Source organism: Podarcis muralis, chromosome 8, assembly GCF_964188315.1.
Source record: "Podarcis muralis chromosome 8, rPodMur119.hap1.1, whole genome shotgun sequence".
Classification (NCBI taxonomy): domain Eukaryota; kingdom Metazoa; phylum Chordata; class Lepidosauria; order Squamata; family Lacertidae; genus Podarcis; species Podarcis muralis.
Window position 1 is genome coordinate 56,163,951 of NC_135662.1, and position 22,500 is coordinate 56,186,450.

Genomic DNA, 22,500 nt, shown 5'->3' on the forward strand with positions numbered 1-22,500 from the left:
AGGCTGGCTCGGCCTCACAAAGCAAGCAGAACTAATTCTTCTAAACCCAACTACTTCACAGGAAGCGGGCCGGGCCTACACGCAGTGATGGGCAGGTGCACTCCACTAAGAGCTGGGCGGGGGGGGGGGGTGTTGAAAAGTACACAAGGCCACAATTGCTGCCTTTCTAAATGTGACTGGATGAGGTCTCCAATTAGACTCCAGATTCTGCTCATAACACCAAATGTAACAAATTCCAGAAATAATGGGATTTGGTTTTGAGTCAATGTGTCTAAGCACCCCCGGGTGCAAGTAGATAAATAGGGACCGCTTACCAGCGGGAAGGTAAACGACGTTCCGTGTGCTGCGCTGGATCGCCAGATGCAGCTTGTCACGCTGGCCACGTGACCCGGAAGTGTCTGCGGACAGCGCTGGCTCCCGGCCGCTAGAGTGAGATGAGCGCACAACCCTAGAGTCTGTCAAGACTGGCCCGTACGGGCAGGGGTACCTTTACCTTTTTACAATGTGTCTAGGATCTAGATGCCTGAGCCCAATTTTTTAAAACCACAACAAACAATCATTTGCCCCATGTACATGAACCAGATGAGAAACCAGTGAGGGTTGATCAAACTACAGTTCCCAGAATTCCTTGTGGGATGCCATGACTGTTGAAAGTGGTATTATGGTGCTTTAAATATATGGTGTGAATGTGGCCTAAGGGAAGCATGTACATGGTGTTATTTCTCTACACCTCAGTATTCTCTCTGGATATAGTTAAGCTAAAATGTAGAGCTTTTGTGAGGGGAGGCTACCTTTTTCTTCTTAAAGAGCTGACTGCCTTGTAGGGTTGCAATGTGTGTCACCATCCACATATTTGTCTTAAGATATTTCTATCTGAAGCAACATAAAAACAAGCAAGCAAATGCTGCTCCGTTTCAATCCTCCTGGAAGCCTCAGCAAAGGGAAGCAGCTGATTTAAGTTTTATTGCTACTGATGTCAAAAGTATTAGCCCTGGTATGCAGGTGCCCTCTCACCGCTAACAGGCGGGCTACATTCTTCTGCATTGTGTTGTAACAGATGTCTATTCCCACGTGGGGAAAGGAAAGTCTGGTTAATTTTTATATGGAGTAACAAGACCCTTGGGCAAGCTCTCTTTTGAATGTTAAAACCTTTGTTTGTAGAAGGCCTCTCAATCAGAAGAGGGAAAGATTAACCGAAGGTGGGCGCTTGCTGGGTTTTCTTAACTTTGCAGCTACTAATAGATCTACCAGAGAAGCCTAAGTCATAAACTTTTTTTCTAGGTCGGTAAAGATGGATTTTTCTGGTCATTGTGGAAAGCCTTTTTTTTAAAAAAGTAACAGCTTTAGATTTGCTTAGGAAAAGGGAGCTTTAAAGCAAACTGGGTAGAGCTAGCTCTAGGGTTGTTGTTGGTTGTGTGTGTGTGTGTTTGCATGACCCTGGAAGAAGACACACACCTCAGCCTTCACCAGGTGTATCTATCATGTAAATAATTATATATTGCTGTTCCTAAGATATGTGTCAATGGTTTGCAAAGGATGTTCAGTTAAGAATGGATAGGCACTGTGTGTTGATCCTTTTCTGAATGTACATTTACATCTGTTGCACACGGATCAGAGAATTCTGTGAATGGTTATCTGAAGTGAACAGTTCTGAAGTCAACAGTTATCTGGGTTGTTCTGATATATCCAGTATGGATTATTGGCCATTAGAATGTAATGTCTACTTATTGTGAAACCTGCAAAATGCTATGCGTGTGTGGCTGGATGTGGGCAACATTAGTAAGAACATAAGAAGAAACTTGTCAGAATCGGACAGAATCCATCTAGTACAGCATTCATTTTATCTCCACCAGTGGCCACCAAGCAGCTGCTTCTCAGAGGCCCACACAAGGAAGAACTAAAAGAAACATATCCCTCATATTGTTTGTTTGTCCTTACTTCAGGAACCAATAGCGAAAGGTATACTGTATCTGAACCAAAAAGTGTAGAGGTAGAGCTGCTAATCAGAAAAGAGGAAATGGGATAAAAGTTGTCCCTGCGTGTATTAGGTCTTGCTGAAACAATATATGCTTCTGGAATAAACCTTGCAAATGTGATACAATTTTGAATCTAGCCCAATGTTTCCGATGTTGCTCTACAGGGTAGCCTCAGACCAACAGAGTTGAATGAGTATAAGGTCCACTGACGTCATTGGGCTTCAATGGCCTGTGATTGCAGAGCCTGAATTGGATCTCACAGCATTTCAAAGTGAATTAGCATGATCCCTACTCAGGATGGATGTCCATTGAAAGTGAGGAGGCGAGGGAACATATCTAAAACTGCACTGTGGTCTTGTGACCAGTGTAACTGGGTGAGAACAGCAGGCATTCTGACGTCACCCCCCACAGCCCCTTTCCATATTTTTCCCCCAAACCATATTGCCTTATGACTAAAGAAGATGTTCTCTAATTAGATGTGAATTATACTGTTCCCTATATTATGTTTAATTAAGGAATGAGCAAATAGTTGTGACAACTGGCAAGATTGTTATTTTGTACCATCTTGGGCTTTGCTGCAGCGACAAAAGGGGGCAGGCAATCAGCAGTTGCCTTTAAAAAGAGCAGTTAGAATAAAATGATTAGTTTAATCAATTTGGACCTATTTTCCCAAACAAATGGAACAAGTAGAATAGCATTCTCTTTTCAGATTGAAGGGCTATGTATTACCAAATAGCAGACATATTTAGAAACCATCCCCTCTTTATAACAGGGGAAAATTGCTTCATTTCACATAATTAACAGTTATTACATTCACTAAGGAATTGGAGGAATTGTTTGTCTCTTGTCAGTCACCAATTTCCCTTGAATATTAAGGATGTGTTGCTGTTTGTTTATTTTTAAAGGAGGAAATGTCATATATAGGAGGGGGGGAATCTTTCGTTTTTGGATATGCCAACTATTCAGAAAGCATGTTTTGTCCATTTGTAAAGTATCAGTAATTTTCAGAAGATGACAACTTTACGTGGCTATCCTTTTGCAAATTTCACTTCTCATACTTGAAAACTGTCCACTGGCCGTAGGGCAGGAACGTGGGCTTTGTAGGCATTTTTTAAAGCGTTCTCCTAAGGTAGAAGCCAAGGAACTGGTGCTGAGTCTCAAACCCTCTGGAAGGGCAACAGGAAATGATGGAAAATATAATTTTTCCCCTTTAAAGAAATTGCCAAAACCAAAACTGCAGCAGCTACAGAATGCAGCTGAATCCACTGAAATTTGAGTACCTTTCAGTCCCAATCAAAGGTTAATTTGGTATTCTAGCTTCTGACAGGCCATAGTTTTGGATATCCTTTCTAGTAGGGGTTACTAAGCTGCGGCCCTCCAAAGATTATTGGACAGCAACTACCATCATCTTTGACAACTGGCCATTCTGTAGTTCAACAACATCTGGAGGATCATTGGTAACCCCCCCCCCCCCGTTTTATAGTATATGCCAAGCAGCATATTAGCAGAGCCATTAGGAGTTTGTTTGTTTTTAACCAGGAAAGCAAATGACCATCTACAACCAGGAATCCAGTTCTTTCTCACAAATGAGAATAAATTCATTATCAAAAACTCTGGATACCGAAGAGCATGTTGAAATCTCCTCACCGTGTTCTTTCACGAGAATTACTTCTCCTATACCTGTGTATGTATGGGAAGTTTGCCTATTATACACATTTTTGCTAAACTAAATTAGTTTTTTCTCCAAATACAAAAATGCATTATATGTTAGGTTTCACTAACCCATGCATTTTTATGCACACTTTACCTCAGAATGTGCATTTTTTTTTACACTCATTGCTTAACTGCAGAACTGCATCGCAAAATTCAGAGAAGTGCAAATACAGAAGGATGGCTCTGTTTTGTTTTGCAAAGTGTAGATTCACATTTCAATCCAAATGGCATCAAACTTCTCCTTCTATCTGTATTAGAACATCTAAGAGGGCCAAGGGCATTTCAGGAATGTTAGAGAACCTGCTAGACATTTCCAGGGATCGGCTAAGGGCAGCAGAAACAGACTTTCGTCTGCCTATATTTCATTTCTTTTTGCCCTGTTTTATTGCAGGTGTTTGGCCACAGAAGCCGTTTCTGGATTTGCTTGGGCTCCATAAAAACAAACAACTCACTGCATTTATCTCCTTGTCAGTACAACTCCCCCATTGCTTGCATAATATACGAGGCAAGCCACTTAATCCCAAATATCATCACTGAGTTCTGTTCAGACACAAATCCAAATATACTAGTTTAGCTAATCTGAGGAAAGGTGCATTGAATTAAACTGTAGTACTTACAATTTAGCCTGAACTTAAGCCTTCCTATGCTACATTCAGAAAATTAAACTAGGGTTGTTATTTATATAGAATATCAGCACAGTTTTATTTGCTTTTGGCAAGTGGCATGCATAGGAACTGTTTTTAACTCGGAATCCTTGGCATATGGCTTTTTTTCTCCAAACTAAATTAGTTGCTTGATGCATTAGCACAGTATTAATTTCAAGTGCTTTGACGTTTTTATAAACCATTACACTGCACTCTTTTAATCAACAGTACTTGTGTTCTTATCAGTGTGCTTTGGTGGGAGGCATCGATTAAGATGTTCTTAATGGATTATCAGATATTATCTCCAGTGCAATTTGTAAAGAATTAAGTTCATAATTTTCCAATTTGTGATCCCAGAAAATTCAGTTCTCTTTAATAAGATATGATTTATAGCTGGGAACAATGATTAGTTTTTCTATGCAATCTGGGGATTAAATTTATGAACACAGTTCAAGCATAAAGAATTAAAAGAATATTGATAAGGAACGACCCAGATCTCCCCAGATGTCTCAACATATGCAAAACGAACGAGCCTTTAACAATTACTAGTACAGTGATAAAGATGTACACCTGTGCAATGCTTTAAAACACTCAAATATTCATTCTTTAAGCATGCAGCCTATTATACCTTTACCTTACCTGTTATACTTTGTAGTAAGCTTTTTTGAACTCAGTGGGACATACATATGAGAAGACAGTATAGGATTGCAGAGTTAGATTTGCAATTTTGCATATGATGATTTGAAACAAGATTGGAGTGCAATTCTATTTAATGCAATGGTACATGCAAATTGGATCTTGTACTGTGAGGTCATTTTTGAATGGAAAAGTATTGTATGGAGAAGTAATAAATCTTTATTTAAGATTTATTCACAAATTTAGCATAACTCATTTACTCCTCTCTTTCAAAGCTTTCTTTTGCTGCCTCACTTTCCCCATATCTCTCTACTCCTCTGGTCATGCATTAAAGCTAATGTAGTAATTCGATTCAGGGCCTAATATCCATGTATCAGAAATCACCACAACCTGACTAAAAAGATTGGTATTAAATTGTCAGGACACAGACATATTTTCATATATTTCGTTCAACCATTCCGCATAAGTAGCCATGCTCAAATGTCCACATAATTGTATATTGTGTCTGTCCTGAAACTTCGAAATAAAATGATTTAAATATATATGGCTCCAGTGTGGGACATTTTAGATTATTATTTGGGTTTAAAACAAAGAAAGGAGATTAAAAAGAGTTGCTTATAAAATGTGGATATTTCTGAATTTTCAATGATGGGTAGAATGCAAAAACACAAGACAGGCCTTCTAGAGCAGGCCAATGGCCTATCTTGTCCGGCATCCTGTTCTCGCAAAGGCTGACCAGATGCCTATAAGCTGGAAAAGAGCACAACAGCACTCTGCCCACCTGTAAATTCCAGAAACTGGTATATTCACAGGTAGAATGCCTCTGACAGTTGAGGTAGAACACAGCTATTTTGGGCAGGGCAGAGCCTCCACTACACTCTCCTCTGCTTGTGTTGACAAGCCAGAGCAGGAGGTGGCAGTAGTTACACACACACACACACACACACACACACACACACTTCTGCCAGTAACAGGTAGGCACAACAAAGAGGCCTTGATTGGACCAGGAGCTGGCCTTGCTTAGGATTCAGTGGCTCCTTGTCTGGTCCAGCTCCACTCCACTGAAAAACACCCTGTTCTGGAATAGGGTCAGGGACTGCAGCCTTCTAGTTCCCATAACTTTAGTGCTTAGTTATGGGGAGCAGCATGAATGATTGAGCAAAGTAACTGGCTGCATTAATAAAGGACAGGATAAAAGTTGTCAGGTGAGGCTCGGAAGGAATCACTGCAAATGTGGGGAGGAAGATAAATAATGGAAACCATCCCATGACTCAGTGTGAGATCACTGAATCTGAGGCTAGATGAGTACAGGGATACTTGAGGTATTCAACTTCTGTGAATCCAAAAGTGAACCAATCTGAACTGCACCTCTCCTTTTGGGACATAATTATTCTTCAGATTGTGCCCTTTTCCGAATTTTGCAATACGGTTCTTGGCTCAAAACAACAAACCAAAATGCCTTAAACAGGAATATTTTAGGATAACATCTGTTTAGAAATACATACATTCAAATAAATTGGTAAATGTCATGTTTTGTGATAAATATTTATAAATATCTACAAAGTAGGTTTGATCAGGCTAATGAGGATATGGGGCAGAACAGACTTAGAGAAGAAGACATACACATTGGGCACAGACCATAAAGAGACAGATTCATTTGTTACTAGGTGAGTGGCTTCATATTTGCCTAACTTGAGACTTCAAAATACTGCTGTGTGCTGAGGTTTGGGACAAGGCAAGCAGGAAGCCTGAAACCAGATGAGACCTTCCTAGCACGTTAACACAGATGGGGTTCAAGGGAATCTGTGGATTCCAACTATGATGTGCAACTACAGCTCCCATCATGCTTGTCCATTGGCCAGGTCCATATACATATGCCTTTGGGTCACCATTTCCCTGTCTGTGAGTGATAAGCAACAACCTTTCACACACATCCATTGTCTGCGTTGTTTTATGGTTTTTTTGGGGGGAGTACCTCTTCATATGTGGGACGTGGGTGGCGCTGTGGTCTAAACCACTGAGCCTAGGGCTTGCCGATCAGAAGGTTGGCGTTTCGAATTCCTGTGACAGGGTGAGCTCCTGCCAACTTAGCAGTTCAAAAGCACGTCAGAGTGCAAGTAGATAAATAGGTACCACTCCGGCGGGAAAGTAAGCGGTGTTTCCATGCGCTGCTCTGGTTCTCTAGAAGCGGCTTAGTCATGTTGGCCACATGACCTAGAAAAACTGTTGGCGGACAAATGTCGGCTTCCTTGGCCAGTAAAGTGAGATGAGCGCTGCAACCCCAGAGTCGTTCACAACTGGACTTAACTGTCAGGGGTCCTTTACATTTATCTTTCTACTTCTTCATATGCTCAGTGCTATGGACTTTCTCTATTGGGCTTCCTTATACAACCTTTCCTTTCTTTAGAGAACTATTCCCTCCTCTTTACTTGCACAGCCTTGTGATTTCTGGAAATGTTATTTTCTACTTTGTTGCTGGGTTTGAAACCCCCAGCTGCGCAAAGGCATGGGATCACATGTGAATCTGGACATAGCAGCTCTTTGGATATAGAATCCAGTTTTTAAAAATAATAATTATAATCCAAAGTCATCTCCAAAGGCCTTTTGAAAAGCATCCACTCCAAACAATTGAGTCACTCCTAAACATCTGAAACCGTATACAGAATGACAGCTGCATTTGGGTAAATACATCAGATATACAGAAATGTATAAAACTTAATCACATCATTTATAGAGTGGCTGTTAAGCTGCAAATTGCGTTGGAGAGACATGTTTAGAAGGAGGGAGTCACCTTAGCAGTCTGCCCATAGTGCTTCTTAGTATTAGTCTGGAACTAATCTGCATCAGCGTGAAATGAATTGGATTTGGTTCATAACCAGCACTTGAATATTATTTAGCTCTTACCAGGGCTACGTACAGAGCCGGTTAAGTGTCAGTCATAAATCATGTTTGTTAATGGACTTGCTAGGAACAGAGATATTCATGTTCTGTGGCTAAGACAGAGAACTATGGCTTGGATCAGTTTGGTAAGTGAAACACGTAGTACGTTTCCTAGCCAATACTACTGGAAGTTATAAAGACAAAAGATAAATTTAAAAGACATCTTGATGGGATAATTTTAAGAGTCTATACTTCAAAGGCTTTCAGCAAAGGTTCCGTTTCGGGGAAAGCACCATAGCTCAGGGGTAGAGGCGCTGCTTTGCATGCAGAAGATTCAGTCCTCAGCATCTCTAGGTAGAGCTGGGGAAAATGCCTGTCTGATACCCTGGTGTAGGCAATATTGAGCTAGATGGACCAGTGGTCTGACTCAGTATAAGGAGATTCCTAGACGCGGGTGGCGCTGTGGGTTAAACCACAGAGCCTAGGACTTGCTGATCAGAAGGTTGGCAGTTCGAATCCCCATGACGGGGTGAGCTCCCGTTGCTCAGTCCCTGCTCCTGCCAACCTAGCAGTTCGAAAGCACGTCAAAGTGCAAGTAGATAAATAGGTACCACTCCGGCAGGAAGGTAAACGGCATTTCTGTGTGCTGCTCTGGTTTGCCAGAAGCAGCTTAGTCATGCTGGCCACATGACCCGGAAGCTGTATGCCGGCTCCCTCGGCCAATAAAGCGAGATGAGTGCCGCAACCCCAGAGTCAGTCACGACTGGACCTAATGGTCAGGGGTCCCTTTACCTTTACCTTATGCTCCCTTTGTTTCTGCTATGCTTCCATAGAAGCCAACTCATAGCGTCCAAGGGGGTTTCGGCCCCCACAATAAAATATTTGATGGGGCTACCCCACCCCCCAAGTTGATGGGCATTGCCATTCAAATGGTGTGTGATTGATTATGTGGGGCAGGGCTTACCCCAATATTTTATTCAAGTTGGCATGTGGTAGCCAACTATGTACGTTCCTGTTCTAGGTTGTCCTATTTTAAAGAAATTTAAATGCCTGACCTGCTTTCCTAGGAAAGAAAGGAATCCATGCTTAACCATATGATCCCTTTTCCCCTGTACAAAAACTAAATATTATGTACAATTAGCAGCTGCTTTTATGTGAACTGTTGCAAAGTAAAAACATATAGCGCAGGTTTCCTTCCTCTATATGCCTGCTTTACACACAGAAATTCACACATTTAACTTCATAAAACTATTCACGGCTTTGATGAAGAATACACTCTTATTCTGCTAGTATGTTCACTAAAGATATGCCAACAATTGATATTTCAATGATAAAGAAGTCATTTCTTCACTTTTCGGTGCTGAATAATTGTTAATTTGAACGTGGCAGTTAAAATGGAATCTATAGAGAAATATAATTTAATGAGAGCTGAAGTTATGGGTAGAGCTCCAGATAATGAATGACTTTCTCTACACATAGCAGCCTGGATACTTTCAGTTACATGGCTGTGTGTGTAAAGTAGCTAGAGTTATATTGTGTATTTTCCCTACATTGAACCAGTGAGTAGAAACTAGTAATTTTTCGTAGAAATGTTCCCAGAAAGAACAACTGCGGGCTATGAATGCTGATCCTTTTAATGCTCCCTTGGCCCAACTGTTTCCCATGAGAGCGACTCCTTTTGCACCATTTTTTAGCAAATCTTGGCTGCTGTTACCTGCCTCTTTTTAATAATATAATATTGATGATGATGATGATGATGATGATGATGATAAAAATAAATAAATAATAATTTATTTGTACCCCGCCCATCTGGCTGGGTTTCCCATCTGGGCGGCTTCCAACAAAAATTAAAAATACATTAAAATGTCATAAATTAAAAACTTCCCTGAACAGGGCTGCCTTCAGATGTCTTCTAAATGTCGGGTTTATCTCTTTGACATCTGATGGGAGGGCGTTCCACAGGGCAGGTGCCACTACCAAGAAGGCCCTCTGCCTGGTTCCCTGTAGCTTTGCTTCTCACAGTGAGGGAACCGCCAGAAGGCCCTTGGCGCTGGATCTCAGGGTCCGGGCAGAACGATGGGGGTGGAGGCACTCCTTCAGGTATACTGGACCGAGGCCGTTTAGGGTTTTAAAGGTCAGACCAACACTTTGAATTGTGCTCGGAAACGTACTGGGAGCCAATATAGGTCTTTCAAGACCAGTGTTATGTGGTCTCGGCGGCCGCCCCCAGTCACCAGTCTAGCTGCTGCATTCTGGATTAGGTGTAGTTTCCAGGTCACCTTCAAAGGTAGCCCCACAAAGAGCGCATTGCAGTAGTCCAAGCGGTAGTCCAATATTAATGAGTTATCATCCATTAATAAAGGTGGTTCCATACCATCAGTGAATGAAATGCTGTAAACAGCTATAGCCAATCATATTGGCTTAACCCTGAATAGCAAATCCAATCTGCATAGGTGATGATGTCAGTGAGGAAAGGGAGGGCAACTGTGATGAAGGCAAGTGAGGACAATGTGTTGGTAAGTAAAGGGACATTTTTGGGGGAGGAGTAAAGCAAAAATATTACTGAAACATTTGCCAAAAAGAAAAGAATCATTACTACAGTACTCAGCTCTAGAAGTATGATTTTACTTTGCGCACATCCCTAGTTGCCGCTGCTGCTTTGCTGCTGAAATTCACATAAACGCATTGGCAAAAATAAAGTGCTACCACATCACACGAATCCCTGGAAAATACTGCTTCTATCCAGGGATTCTGCCCGGAAGGATTTATCCTTGTCTAAACCAGCCCTAAATAAGTGACTGAAGGCAATGGCTTTTCTGGTCCTTTTTATAGCATCGGAAGAGTCCTGGCCATCATCTGCCACAGAAACAGCAACATAACACAACAGCATCAAGCAACAGACAATGGGGAATGGGGTGGGGGGAAGAAATCTCAACAAAAGCCACAAACAAAAACAGTGCACATTATGCAGAAATTGCCTTGGCATGCAGGTCATTGGTGATTTCATTTGTAAGTAATGTTTTGATTGTCACAGATTATATGTTGCTCTCATCCCCCTGACATTTGTTGTACGGTGGGATTGATTTTTGTGCTCCAGTATGAAAAGGTCACTTTGATCAATGCAGTGTAATTGGCACTAAATTAGGATCATATCAGGTTATTTTGCTATTTAATGATGAAATATTAAAGAATAGCATGGGAAGATTGCAGGCACTAAAGTGCACTTTAAACCTGCTTTAATGATGTTTTATTTTGTAAGGGGAAAATTGAGAGAGAAAAAACATCTAAAGTGCAGAAAATGACTGTGATGTATTACAAGAGTGGCCTAGAATTATATATTTTCACTTGAGATGGACTAAAAGCCCCAGACGCCAAACACCAAGCAGCCAGTCTTGCATCTGCTATGGTGAGGGGAATCCTCTGTAGCACTTGCGGTCAGGATTGTGCTCCTGGTCTATTAATTAGAGTTTCTTTATGTGAGAAGAATCAGACCTTGCAGGTTTCAGTCCTCAGACCTCACACACCAAGGCCTTCCTTCTAGCTCAGATTCCACTGCAGCCAACAAGAAAGCTGAAAGACTCTTCTGCAGTCAGAGAGCAGACGGTGGTGCGTTTTACAGCCCAATAAACAAAGCAAGTAAAGTAGAATATTAGGGCTTCATCTGAGTCAGCCCCTCCCTTAGGCAAGGCTGTCCATGCTCAGGACTGTCTGTTCATGCATGCAACTGTCTGGGGAATAGTTATGGTGTTGAGAGGAAGTCTTGTATGTGGAGTCTTCTTCTTCTTCTTCTTCTTCTTCTTCTTCTTCTTCTTCTTCTTCTTCTTCGGCAATTACTCGTAGCTGAATAAGATTGCCTTCCACAAACACAGTTTTAACAGTGAGTCCATAAGTAACTGTGGAGGCCAATTCTGGATGCACACGTCCTTCCACAGTGGGGACATAGCATGTGCAGGATAAGACACAGCAGGCAACTGGATCCCTGAGATAAGGCAGGTAAAAATGAGCTAGGTGTTAATAATAAAAAGAACAACAATAACTTTTCATGAACTGGCTCATGAGTCATGCTTACATGAATAAGGAATACCCTTGCATAATACACCCTGTAGGCCTGTAATGTTTGCAAAGCTCAGACATGGCAAACTATTTTAAAGTGTTAGCTATATGTTCTACAGGCATGATCCAGCCAAAGTTTTTTTTTTTTTAAAAAAAAGGTAAAGGACCCCTGACAGTTAAGTCCAGTCGCGAAAAACTCTGGGGTTGCGGCGCTCATCTTGCTCTATAGGCCAAGGGACCTGGCGTTTGTCCACAGACAGCTTCCGGGTCATGTGGCCAGCATGAATAAGCCACTTCTGGCGAACCAGAGCAGTGCATGGAAACGGCGTTTACCTTCCTGCTGGAGCGGTACATATTTATCTACTTGCACTTTGACGTGCTTTCGAACTGCTAGGTGGGCAGGAGCAGGCACCGAGCAATGGGAGCTCACCCCGTTGCAGGGATTTGAACTGCCGACCTTCCGATCGGCAAGCCCTAGGCTCAGTGGTTTAGACCACAGCACCACCCACATCCCTTCAGCCAAACTTAAGCACATTCAAATCCCATTTATTTTAGTGGGAGATATTGGGAGTGCCTGTAGTATTGGGGTGGAGTGAGAACCCTGTTGCACAGCCTAGAATCTGGGAAAGAAGAACAGTGGCATGCCACACTCTTTAAAGATTCCACCCACTCCACTTTATATAAAGGTGGCAGAGACCATAGAGTCATACATGGGTCTGTTGACATAACATCTTGCCTGTCTCTAAAATTCCACTATACACAAACCTCTTTGGGTGCTGTCATTAAGCGGCTGCTCGTATCTTGATTTTTAGAAAAGGACCACCTAAAAAAATGTCATTTCATCTTTGTGTTGATTTTACAATGTTGTTATATATACTCTCTTGCCTTCCGATATCTTGCTCTCTTTTGGAAATAATATACTTGATGTCCCATTTTTTATCTGTGGATCAATATTTCTGGGTTAGCCGAAAGCTTAACATCTAAATCTGTTAAGTTCCTGGTACAGCCCGATAAGCTACAGAAGAGTGTCAGGGCAGCTTTTCTACTACTGAGCAGATTTTCTGCTAGAATGGCTGCATTTAAAATAAAATTACGTACACAACATATATCAAAACTGCACAGTCATTGTGGTCAACGTGGCGACTGTTGGTGTCAGCGGCACTTTGCAAAGTTTGGGATGCAATTATATCTCTCAAGGTGCTTCACAAAGGTGACCTGCACACAGTGTCACCATCAAAATAATGTTAGAAAAGAACTGGACACAGCCTCAGAAATGCATCTCACTGCCATTGATTTAAGAATATTTATATGTCCAGTGAAAACAAGCTATAGAATATGGATTAAGGGTGTACAAGCATCCAGCTGCCTCCGAAAGAATCAAGCCTTTGTGAGCATTCTATCCAGTGCTTGCAAAGCTCAAGATTTATGCAGGGGACACGGGTGGTGCTGTGGGTTAAACTACAGAGCCTAGGACTTGCCGATCAGAAGGTCGGCAGTTTGAATCCCTGCGATGGGGTGAGCTCCCATTGCTCGGTCCCTGCTCCTGCCAACCTAGCAGTTCGAAAACATGTCAAAGTGCAAGTAGATAAATAGGGAAGGTAAACACCGTTTCCATGTGCTGCTCTGGTTCATCAGAAGCGGCTTAGTCATGCTGGCCACATGACCTGGAAAAACTGTCTGTGGACAAACGTTGGTTCCCTTGGCCAATAAAGCGAGATGAGCACCGCAGCCCCAGAGTCAGTCACGACTGGACCTAATGGTCAGGGGTCCCTTTACCTTTACCTTTCCATCTGAACGCTCACCAAAAGGGGCTCATAAAAACTGGTTCTTCCCAATAACTGATCTTGGTACAGGGAAGAGGAAGATGCTGCCAGCAAGGCAGCATGTCTTCCAGTGTTAGCAGAGTCACTTGAATAATGCAGGCAGAGTCCAGAGTCTTTACTTTACTTGGTAAAGGTAAACTGAACCAAAACAGTACATAATGTGAGGAGTTTTGTTCATTGCAGGAAGACATACAGGAGGGAAATCCGTAAGAACTACACAGCCAATCAGAGCAAGGATCATGTTACTCTGAATAGGCAACACCTCCTCAACCACCACCCTTTTGGTTGGCTGACATCTGTAAACAGAATTAACCCTTAGGCTACTAAGTGAATAATCCATGTCATTGGTACTTCCAACATCCAGCTAGTGAGACTGACAACCATAAAAGCTTCTGGATTGAGATGTGAGAGATTATTATGATGGACAGTCGCCTGACTTGTGGAATCCCAGTATAGCAGTGAACAAACACCTCCATAACTGTGTTGCCAGATGGGTTGACTCAAAGCATCAATTTCTCCTAATGTATATGTTTAAAACAAATATTGCCCTAGCCTACATTTCACACGTTTAATTTTCTGTTTAGTCCCACGAGTCCCTATGATTTATGTTTTAAGGTGGAGCAATATACAACATTGCTTTAAGTCAATATTTCCCCAGGTTTTGCATCTAGAGTAACCCTCAGCGTCATAAGTGGCAATAAAAAGAGTATGTTATTTTCTCCACAGTAAATGCACACACTCTCCAATGATTCATAAATGTTGCTGAGCAAGAGCAAGCTGCATGTGATACGCTCTGAAAAGAAGCTATTGTAGTAACTTTGCTTGTGGCTTTGCTGTCATTGTTTGCATTATCTCTTTATAAAAACTGTGGAAAGATCACTCTGCAGATACAAAACCGTGCATTAAGAAGCAAGTTTTTAAGGGGGGAAAGAACAACCTTTCTTTCAGCTAGAATAATGCACCTTAGAGAGAGAATTAGGCCAAGTCAATTGATTCTCTACTCACAAAAGGAGAGAACATTGCACAAAACAGGCTTCCATGTGATACATTAGCAGCAGCACATGTTGTATGTTTACAAGGAGCTCATGTCTGTGTGCTAGCAGAAATGTGGTTCAGGAGGCAAGTACACAGCCTCAGTGTTTCCCAGGTGGCGGGAATGCAGAAGACCCAAGAGTGCCATAGAAGGCAAAGAAATTGCTCTCTGGGATCCCCTCATTTGAAGGACCAGGAGAGTAATGGTCCGGTGGTGCTAGTGTCCTTGCTCAATTTGCATGCAGTTCCCTCCTCCAGCCAGTAGTTGCAGTGATGCAGCAGTGATGGATGAACCCCCTCCTCACCCTTGCTTCAATTTGGCCAACTAAGCTATTTTCCTACGTTGGCTAGATCTCAAACCACTCACGAACTGGTTTGAATATCCTGTTGTGCTCCCAGTGCTCTCACTGGAAGGACAGCAAGGTTGTCTGAAAAGTGTCTCAAACCTCTTTACCTGGTTGTTGCTATAAGAACCAGGTTTCTCTGTCCACTCCCTTCTTAAGAGGCTGCAGGTTTTGCAGTAGTGATGGCAGAGGCAGCTGTGTGTTTCCTCTTTTCATTTCTGGAACCCTTGCTACAGCAGCTACCCACTCACTAAGGGGGGAAGGACATATTAGGCACCTCTGTAGCTGCCACCACGCCTAAAACTAGAGGAGAGGAGGAAGGAGTTGAGGAGGGTAGGTGGTGATGGGAAATGAATAATTTGAAGGTGGAAGGGTTCTTCTCTGGCTTGGATTTTAAACTGAATTTAAGATGAAAACTGGATTCAGCTGAGCATTAGAACTCATCTAGAGTCATATACCAAGCAAAGAAATTGCATACCTCAGTGATATCACTGAATCATTGCCTGACCCACAGGGTTCTAATTCAAATAATGAAGAAAAGTTGCACATAAAGAGGATCACAGGCCAAGTTATCTGGTGAAATGTCCTGAGATTGCTCTCTTCCCTGGGATGAGGGTTGGAATACACAACATGGCGTAATGTTCCTTGGTATTATCGTTGTGTTTCATAATATGTGTTGTATTTTTTTTTTTTAACATTTAGATGACCAACCTGATGCTTATGATGTTTTAGCTGGGTACAGTGACAATTTCCCTCCTCCCATACTATCACCCTATTCCTGTTCTCCAGTCAATCAACTGGGGAAGCATTTTGGTGGTAGACATGATGCATATTTTTGCACCACAGTCTTCATGGTAGGGAGCGACAGTAGCTGTGCATGTTTCATTTTCCACAAGACCATCCACCTATGCTACAAGGTCAAACACCCCTGACTCACTCACCTTTGGTTTGATTAAGAATTCATAGAAAGCTACCTTACACCAAGCCAGACTCTTGGTTTACTCACACCAGTATTTTCTATTGAGAACAGTTTTCCCTGGTTTCAGTCTTCCTCAGCCCTTCTTACAAATGCCAGGGGGCATTTCATATTCCAAAGAGACAAGGATGGTTATGGCAACTACTTAACAGCATGTAATTTAGTGGTGAGTTTGTCTAGTTCCCATAAGGTTGCTGTAGCAACATTATCCACAGCCTGGTGAGCCTCCTATGAGTGCTGGCAGCCAATTTGTGGAGTGGCGTTGTGGCTGCCATAGCTGAGGAGGGGGAACAAGAGATCTCAGTGGTCTATGCATCTCATGTGGCCCCATTCCTCACGGAGAGGAATGGCATTGGCCTCCTTTAGCAAGATGGGTTGCCATCTTGTTTGGCCTTCTTCCTCTATTAGTAACAACATCTAGCCATGATAGGGGGGCCACCAGGGCAACTGCCCCACAAAGACTATTGCACCCACTTTTTTCCAGATGCCCATTTGACCATACATAGTTTAATTTGAAGCATCTCTTATTTCCAGTACAAACCTGAAAGTCTATGAGGCATGATAATATTAACCCCCAATTTCTATGACCTCTCATAAAACAGTCCAGAGAACAAGTAGCAGGCTAAAAGGATTCTAATGATCCCTTTGGACACTTATGTTCACATAATGACTGTTAGAAGATTTATATGCTCTGTATAGGTATAATTAGACACCCACAAACCCATTTGACCCTACCGAGGTGAAAAGCTCTTCTGCTTTTCAGCAGATGAATCGATAACTCACACGTTTTACCACTGTGGAGTGAAACTGAGGAAATGAAAATCTGATAATTTTGCTCCCAGTGCAGTCTAGACAGAGGAGAGCAGTTTTAGCCTCTGACAGGAAGATCTATTTCCAGTTTCTCAAAAGGCTAGTGTCAATTCCAAAACTTCTCCCGATATTGATTTTCAGTTTTGTTAAAAAGGATGTTTTATTAGGAAATATTAGTCCCAGAGACCATGTAAAGCTTGTGTCTATTTCAGAGGTTGATGAAATCATGGTTTTAATTTGGATCCGGTGTGTGCGCCTCGATCCCAGCATCATTTTGTGTGGTGATTGCAACAAAAGCAGGCAACCTCCGAGAAGTTGCTTTAGTGCCATATGAGTCAATTTAGAACAGCTCGGAGGATGCAACAGACTGATTTATAAACAATACTCTGTGTGTGCAGCTACTTCACATAGTCCAAAGAAATCCTCTGTAGCTCACAGGGCTGTAAGGCTCCTTCAACATCATGATTTCCAAATTACTGCATCACTGGAAATCGAGTGTTTCCTAATGTATGTTAAGGCAACGTGCACCACACAGAGAGAGTGCTAAAGGGGAAAGCAAACTTCTTGTACAAATGCCGTCAAGAATGTAACATGCAAAAGAATGGGTGCTGTCAATACAATTTTGCTTTAGCATTCAGAAGATGGAAGCAATCCAGCCAAAGTTTGAGTCCCATTGATTTCAGTGGGAGAGAGTTAAGCACCTAGGAGAGAATTAAGCTAATGGTAGGATGAGTCATGTGTTTAAGTCCTCCACTCAAATCAATGGGACATAAAGGTGCTTACGGTAATTGTGACTGGATTGGGATAACTAGTATTAACACCAAGTGACATTCTCAATGAGGATCTGATCTTTTAGGAAAGGAAAGAGCTGTTGCGCTCAGGTCCTGCCTGTGGGCTTCCCGTAGGATGCTGGACCAGATGGGCTACTGGCCTGTTGCAGCTGGTTCTTCTTACATTCTTATTTCCCCATAGTATATCCAATTCATATTCTCACGCGGCTATGTAACTTGCTCGATGATGTACATTTCAGTACTCCAATACAAATGTTGAATGGACTTGCACCCATCAGGGAGCATTCAGACAGCTCAATTTGCCATAGGCATATCAGGGGAGGAATCAGCAACCAACCAAAAACAAGGGGTTGTGCCAGCTGGCCCTACATCACAATTTAGTTTAAGGATTGCTCACTTGATCTGCAGATGAATTGAGGCAAAGTACTTAGCTAGGCAATGTTTTCCCCTGCTAAAATTATTCATACAACCCTTTCTGGTTGTGGTAAGATGTTAACCTAAACCTGAAAACATACACCACACAAAAGTTATCCAAGCAATATTACCAAATGAATATTAAGCACAATCATTTTTGTATTTTTATTTTGATGAGAATAACAGAGTGGAAAATATATTATTATTTTATTGTTACTATTAGGATGCTTATTAATTCTACCACAATACCAAAAAATAACCAATGTCATATTATATCTTCAATATTTATTATCTGTGACATGTGCTTGGCAGCTTCTTAGAGGTACCACAAAGTTTTAGAATATGAAATACCGGTATGTGCCCCAGGGCAAATCACATTATTTTTAATTTTTTTAAAAAACCCCACAACAACATTGTTCTTTTTGATGGTTTTTTTTAAATGAATGCACAAATGGATAAAAGCTCTAAAAGGAAGCCCTTTCTCCGCACAGGGCTAGTGTAAATAAGAGGCTCTCTTTTCAAAGGAATGTATTTTATTGATGACCAAAAAGAACAAAAAGAAAAAGCCTTCCTGTTATAGAGAACCAGAATGGAATTTCTGCCCTAGTCATGAAACAATCTATGGACTTTAAAATCTGTGTAGGGGCGGGTATTGTTTTGTTTTTGTTTTATTATGTATTATGTGTCCTCATTTCTTATTTTTATGTCGTGAACTACCCAGTGATCTTCAGATGAAGGGCGATTCACAAATTTAATAAATAAATAAAAATATGGGGGTTCTTCCTATGGCTTTGTTTAAAATCCTAAGCATCAGCATGGTATTGAAACAGTTACTGAAAGACTGCTGAAAATTTATGTATGTTAAAAAGCTGAAACTCCACAGCATTAATCACTTTTCTTTATTCCTATAATGTAAGAGAACGTCAAAAGATTTCCTCCAAATTTCTAAGATTAAATCGGAACTTAACTATTGAATTGTGGAGTTTGCTTGCTTGGTGAGCAATGGCAATTTTTTGTATCACTGTTTTCTATTCCACAAGTTGAAAATACTTGTGAAAAGCATGATGAAGTGGCATAAGCACTTAACTTTTCAAGGGTACCCATGAGGCATATTAAAAGAGATGGGGTAGTTTTATTCCAGATAAAGAGTGATGGGGTGCAGTGTTAAAAACACACACACATGCAATCACCATCTATGGGTATTAGTAGGTCAATGATATATTATTTGCCGAACGTTTCTATTCCAGTTTTGCTCACCAAACAAGTACAACAAGAAAGCACTTTTCAAAAACTCTTTCTGTTTGCATGTATAATACTACTACTATGACGAAACTCATTCTAGTGTAGAGCCATAAACAGCTAAGTACCCTTTATATCAACAATTGATTACAGTGGTACTTCAGGTTACATACGCTTCAGGTTACATACGCTTCAGGTTACAGACTCCGCTAACCCAGAAATAGTGCTTCAGGTTAAGAACTTTGCTTCAGGATGAGAACAGAAATTGGGCTCCGGCGGTGTGGCAGCAGCAGGAGGCCCCATTAGCTTAAGTGGTGCTTCAGGTTAAGAGGTTAAGAACAGTTTCAGGTTAAGAACAGACCTCCAGAATGAATTAAGTACTTAACCTGAGGTACCACTGTACAACCAAAATCACATTATGCATTCCATTGTACAGTGGTGCCTCTGGTTAAGAACTTAATTCGTTCTAGAGGTCCGTTCTTAACCTGAAACTGTTCTTAACCTGAGGTAGCACTTTAGCTAATGGGGCCTCCCGCTGCCGCCACGCCGCCGCTGTGCAATTTCTGTTCTCATCCTGAAGCAAAGTTCTTAACCTGAGGTGCTATTTCTGGGTTAGTGGAGTCTGTAACCTGAAGCGTCTGTAACCTGAGGTACCACTGTATTTGCACTCCATGGGTGCAGAAGTCAAGGAGGGACCCAGCAGTATCTCAAAGGGCAAAGCCCCATTCTGACGATAGCCCCAGGGCAACCCAGGGGTCATCAGCATGGAGGAGTGGCACTGTGTTCTCTGGTCCTTTCGGCATCGATTTACAGGGAGGGAGAAGGGGAAGCTTGTGTGTCTCCCTGGTCCCTTTCTCCTCCCAGCAAGCAACCAGTGAATTGCACCTGCCGTACTTGATCTTGATGCATCTGAAAGAAATCTTTTGTTTACCATGAGAAAGACGATGTACTGTTTTCTTTCAGGAAAAATATATAGTGTGAAGGCTTTCTCGCTGTCTCTCTTCCAAAGAAAGGAGCAGTATGGTACTAGGACCCCTAGATGGTTAGGTCCAGTCAAAGGCTCATCTTGCTTTCAGGCCGAGGGAGCCAGCGTTTGTCCACAGGCAGCATTCTGGGTCATGTGGCCAGCAGGACTAAACCGCTTCTGGCGCAACGGAACATCGTGACGGAAACCAGAGTGCATGGAAACCCCATTTACCTTCCCGCCTCTGCGGTACATATTTATTTACTTGCACTGGCATGCTTTCAAACTGCTAGGTTGGCAGGAGCTGGGAAAGAGCGATGGAAGTTCACTCCGTTGCAGGGATTCGAACCGCTGACCTTCCGATCGGCAAGCCCAAGAAGCACCAGCGGTTTAGACCACAGCACCACCTGTGTCCCTAGTATGGTACTACTTCAATCACTGTTGCTAGAAATGAGAAAAATATACATTTCGTTAACTGCTATAATTTACTTGAAAAGTTATATATTGTGCTTTGAATAACAAACAAACAAACAAACAAACAAACAAACAAACAAAGCAAAGCCTGCACTTTCACAGGTATTCAATTAATCCAACCAACTGAATAAAAGCGGGTGGGGAATCAGTGCTCAAATTTGGGGGAAGGAGAGGATAGGAGATGTAGCTCATAATGATATCTGAAAGCTCCACTCTGACTCCCTCAGTTTTAACCGAATCAAAACAGGATGGACAAATCAATCTACATGTGAGGTGAACGCGACTTTCACAGCCATTTCACAAGTTACTGGGGAAGCTCTTGGTGGAGCATGAAGACTTCATGTGAATGCTGCCATCCACATCAAATTTCTCATTTGAGATATAATAATCATCATTTCCTAGAGACAGCTTTCTGATTTTCTGCAATTAATTATATCATTTTAACAGAGGTAAACTTCAACCCCCTCCCATGTTCAAGAAACAATACTTTGCTTATATTTACCTGGAGATTATTGAAAAATAAAATATTACAAACCTTTCAGCTGTGCCAGATATTTAATTAAATATGTAACAGTGCTCGGGGCATATCTGCATTTTTAAGAGCCATTTGCTAATTTCTGTTGAAAGGCAAAATAAATAAATTAAAATTCTATTCAAATTAGGTTTCTGCATGCCTTATCTCTGTGTTTGTTTGTCGCTTTGCTCACCCCCCCCCCAATGCTTGACTCAAATTATTTAGAAGAAAAAATGCATGTACACAACAATGCTTTTACCATATTTCAAAAGCAAAAAAAAGAGAAGGGTGTATCATAGGCGGAACAACCCTAAACTGATATTTCATTTAGATTGGAGACATGCCAGTGGGGTGGCTGCCTTGTCCAATGAATGCTCAGCACACTCTGCGGGGGTGGGGGGAGCATACAACCAGAAAATAGAAGGCAGGCTATGAAGGGGTGAGGCCTTTCCTCAGTGATATATGGTTATATGGTTATATGTTTATTCTATTTATTCAGTACCCATGGCACAGTCCTTTGGGCATGTGAAAGTTTAAAAAGGCGAAGGAGCACAAAAAGTTAAAACAGAAGGGGACGTACTAATGATCAATTATTATTATTATTATTATTATTATTATTATTATTATTATTATTATTATTGTTATTATTATTATTCAAGTTAATGCCAAAATATGCTTCCTAGTGGTTTACAAGCATAAAAGCAAATGCACAAATGTAAAATTAGAAGTAGAAGTAGAAGTAGTAGGAGGAGGAGTTTATAGCCTCTATCTTAACCTTTGGGAGTGGGGTTAACCCAAAATGTCCCAGCCATTTCAAGCAGGTGGAAAGCTCCCCACACCCAGTGCCATCCTGAAGTGAACATGCTGCCATTATTTGTTTATATAAGGCATCTCAACATTAGTACAGTGGTACCTCGGGTTACATATGCTTCAGGTTACATACGCTTCAGGTTACAGACTCTGCTCACCCAGAAATATTACCTCGGGTTAAGAACTTTGCTTCAGGATGAGAACAGAAATTGTGCTCCGGTGGCGTGACAGCAGCAGGAGGCCCCATTAGCTAAAGTGGTGCTTCAGGTTAAGAACAGTTTCAGGTTAAGAACATGCTTCACCAAGCGCTCCCAGGGCAGTTCACAGAATAAAAACAAGTAAATAGTTAAACCAAAGCAACAAAACATTACCCCTCCCTTCTCACAGTATTTCGAAGTGGCGCACAG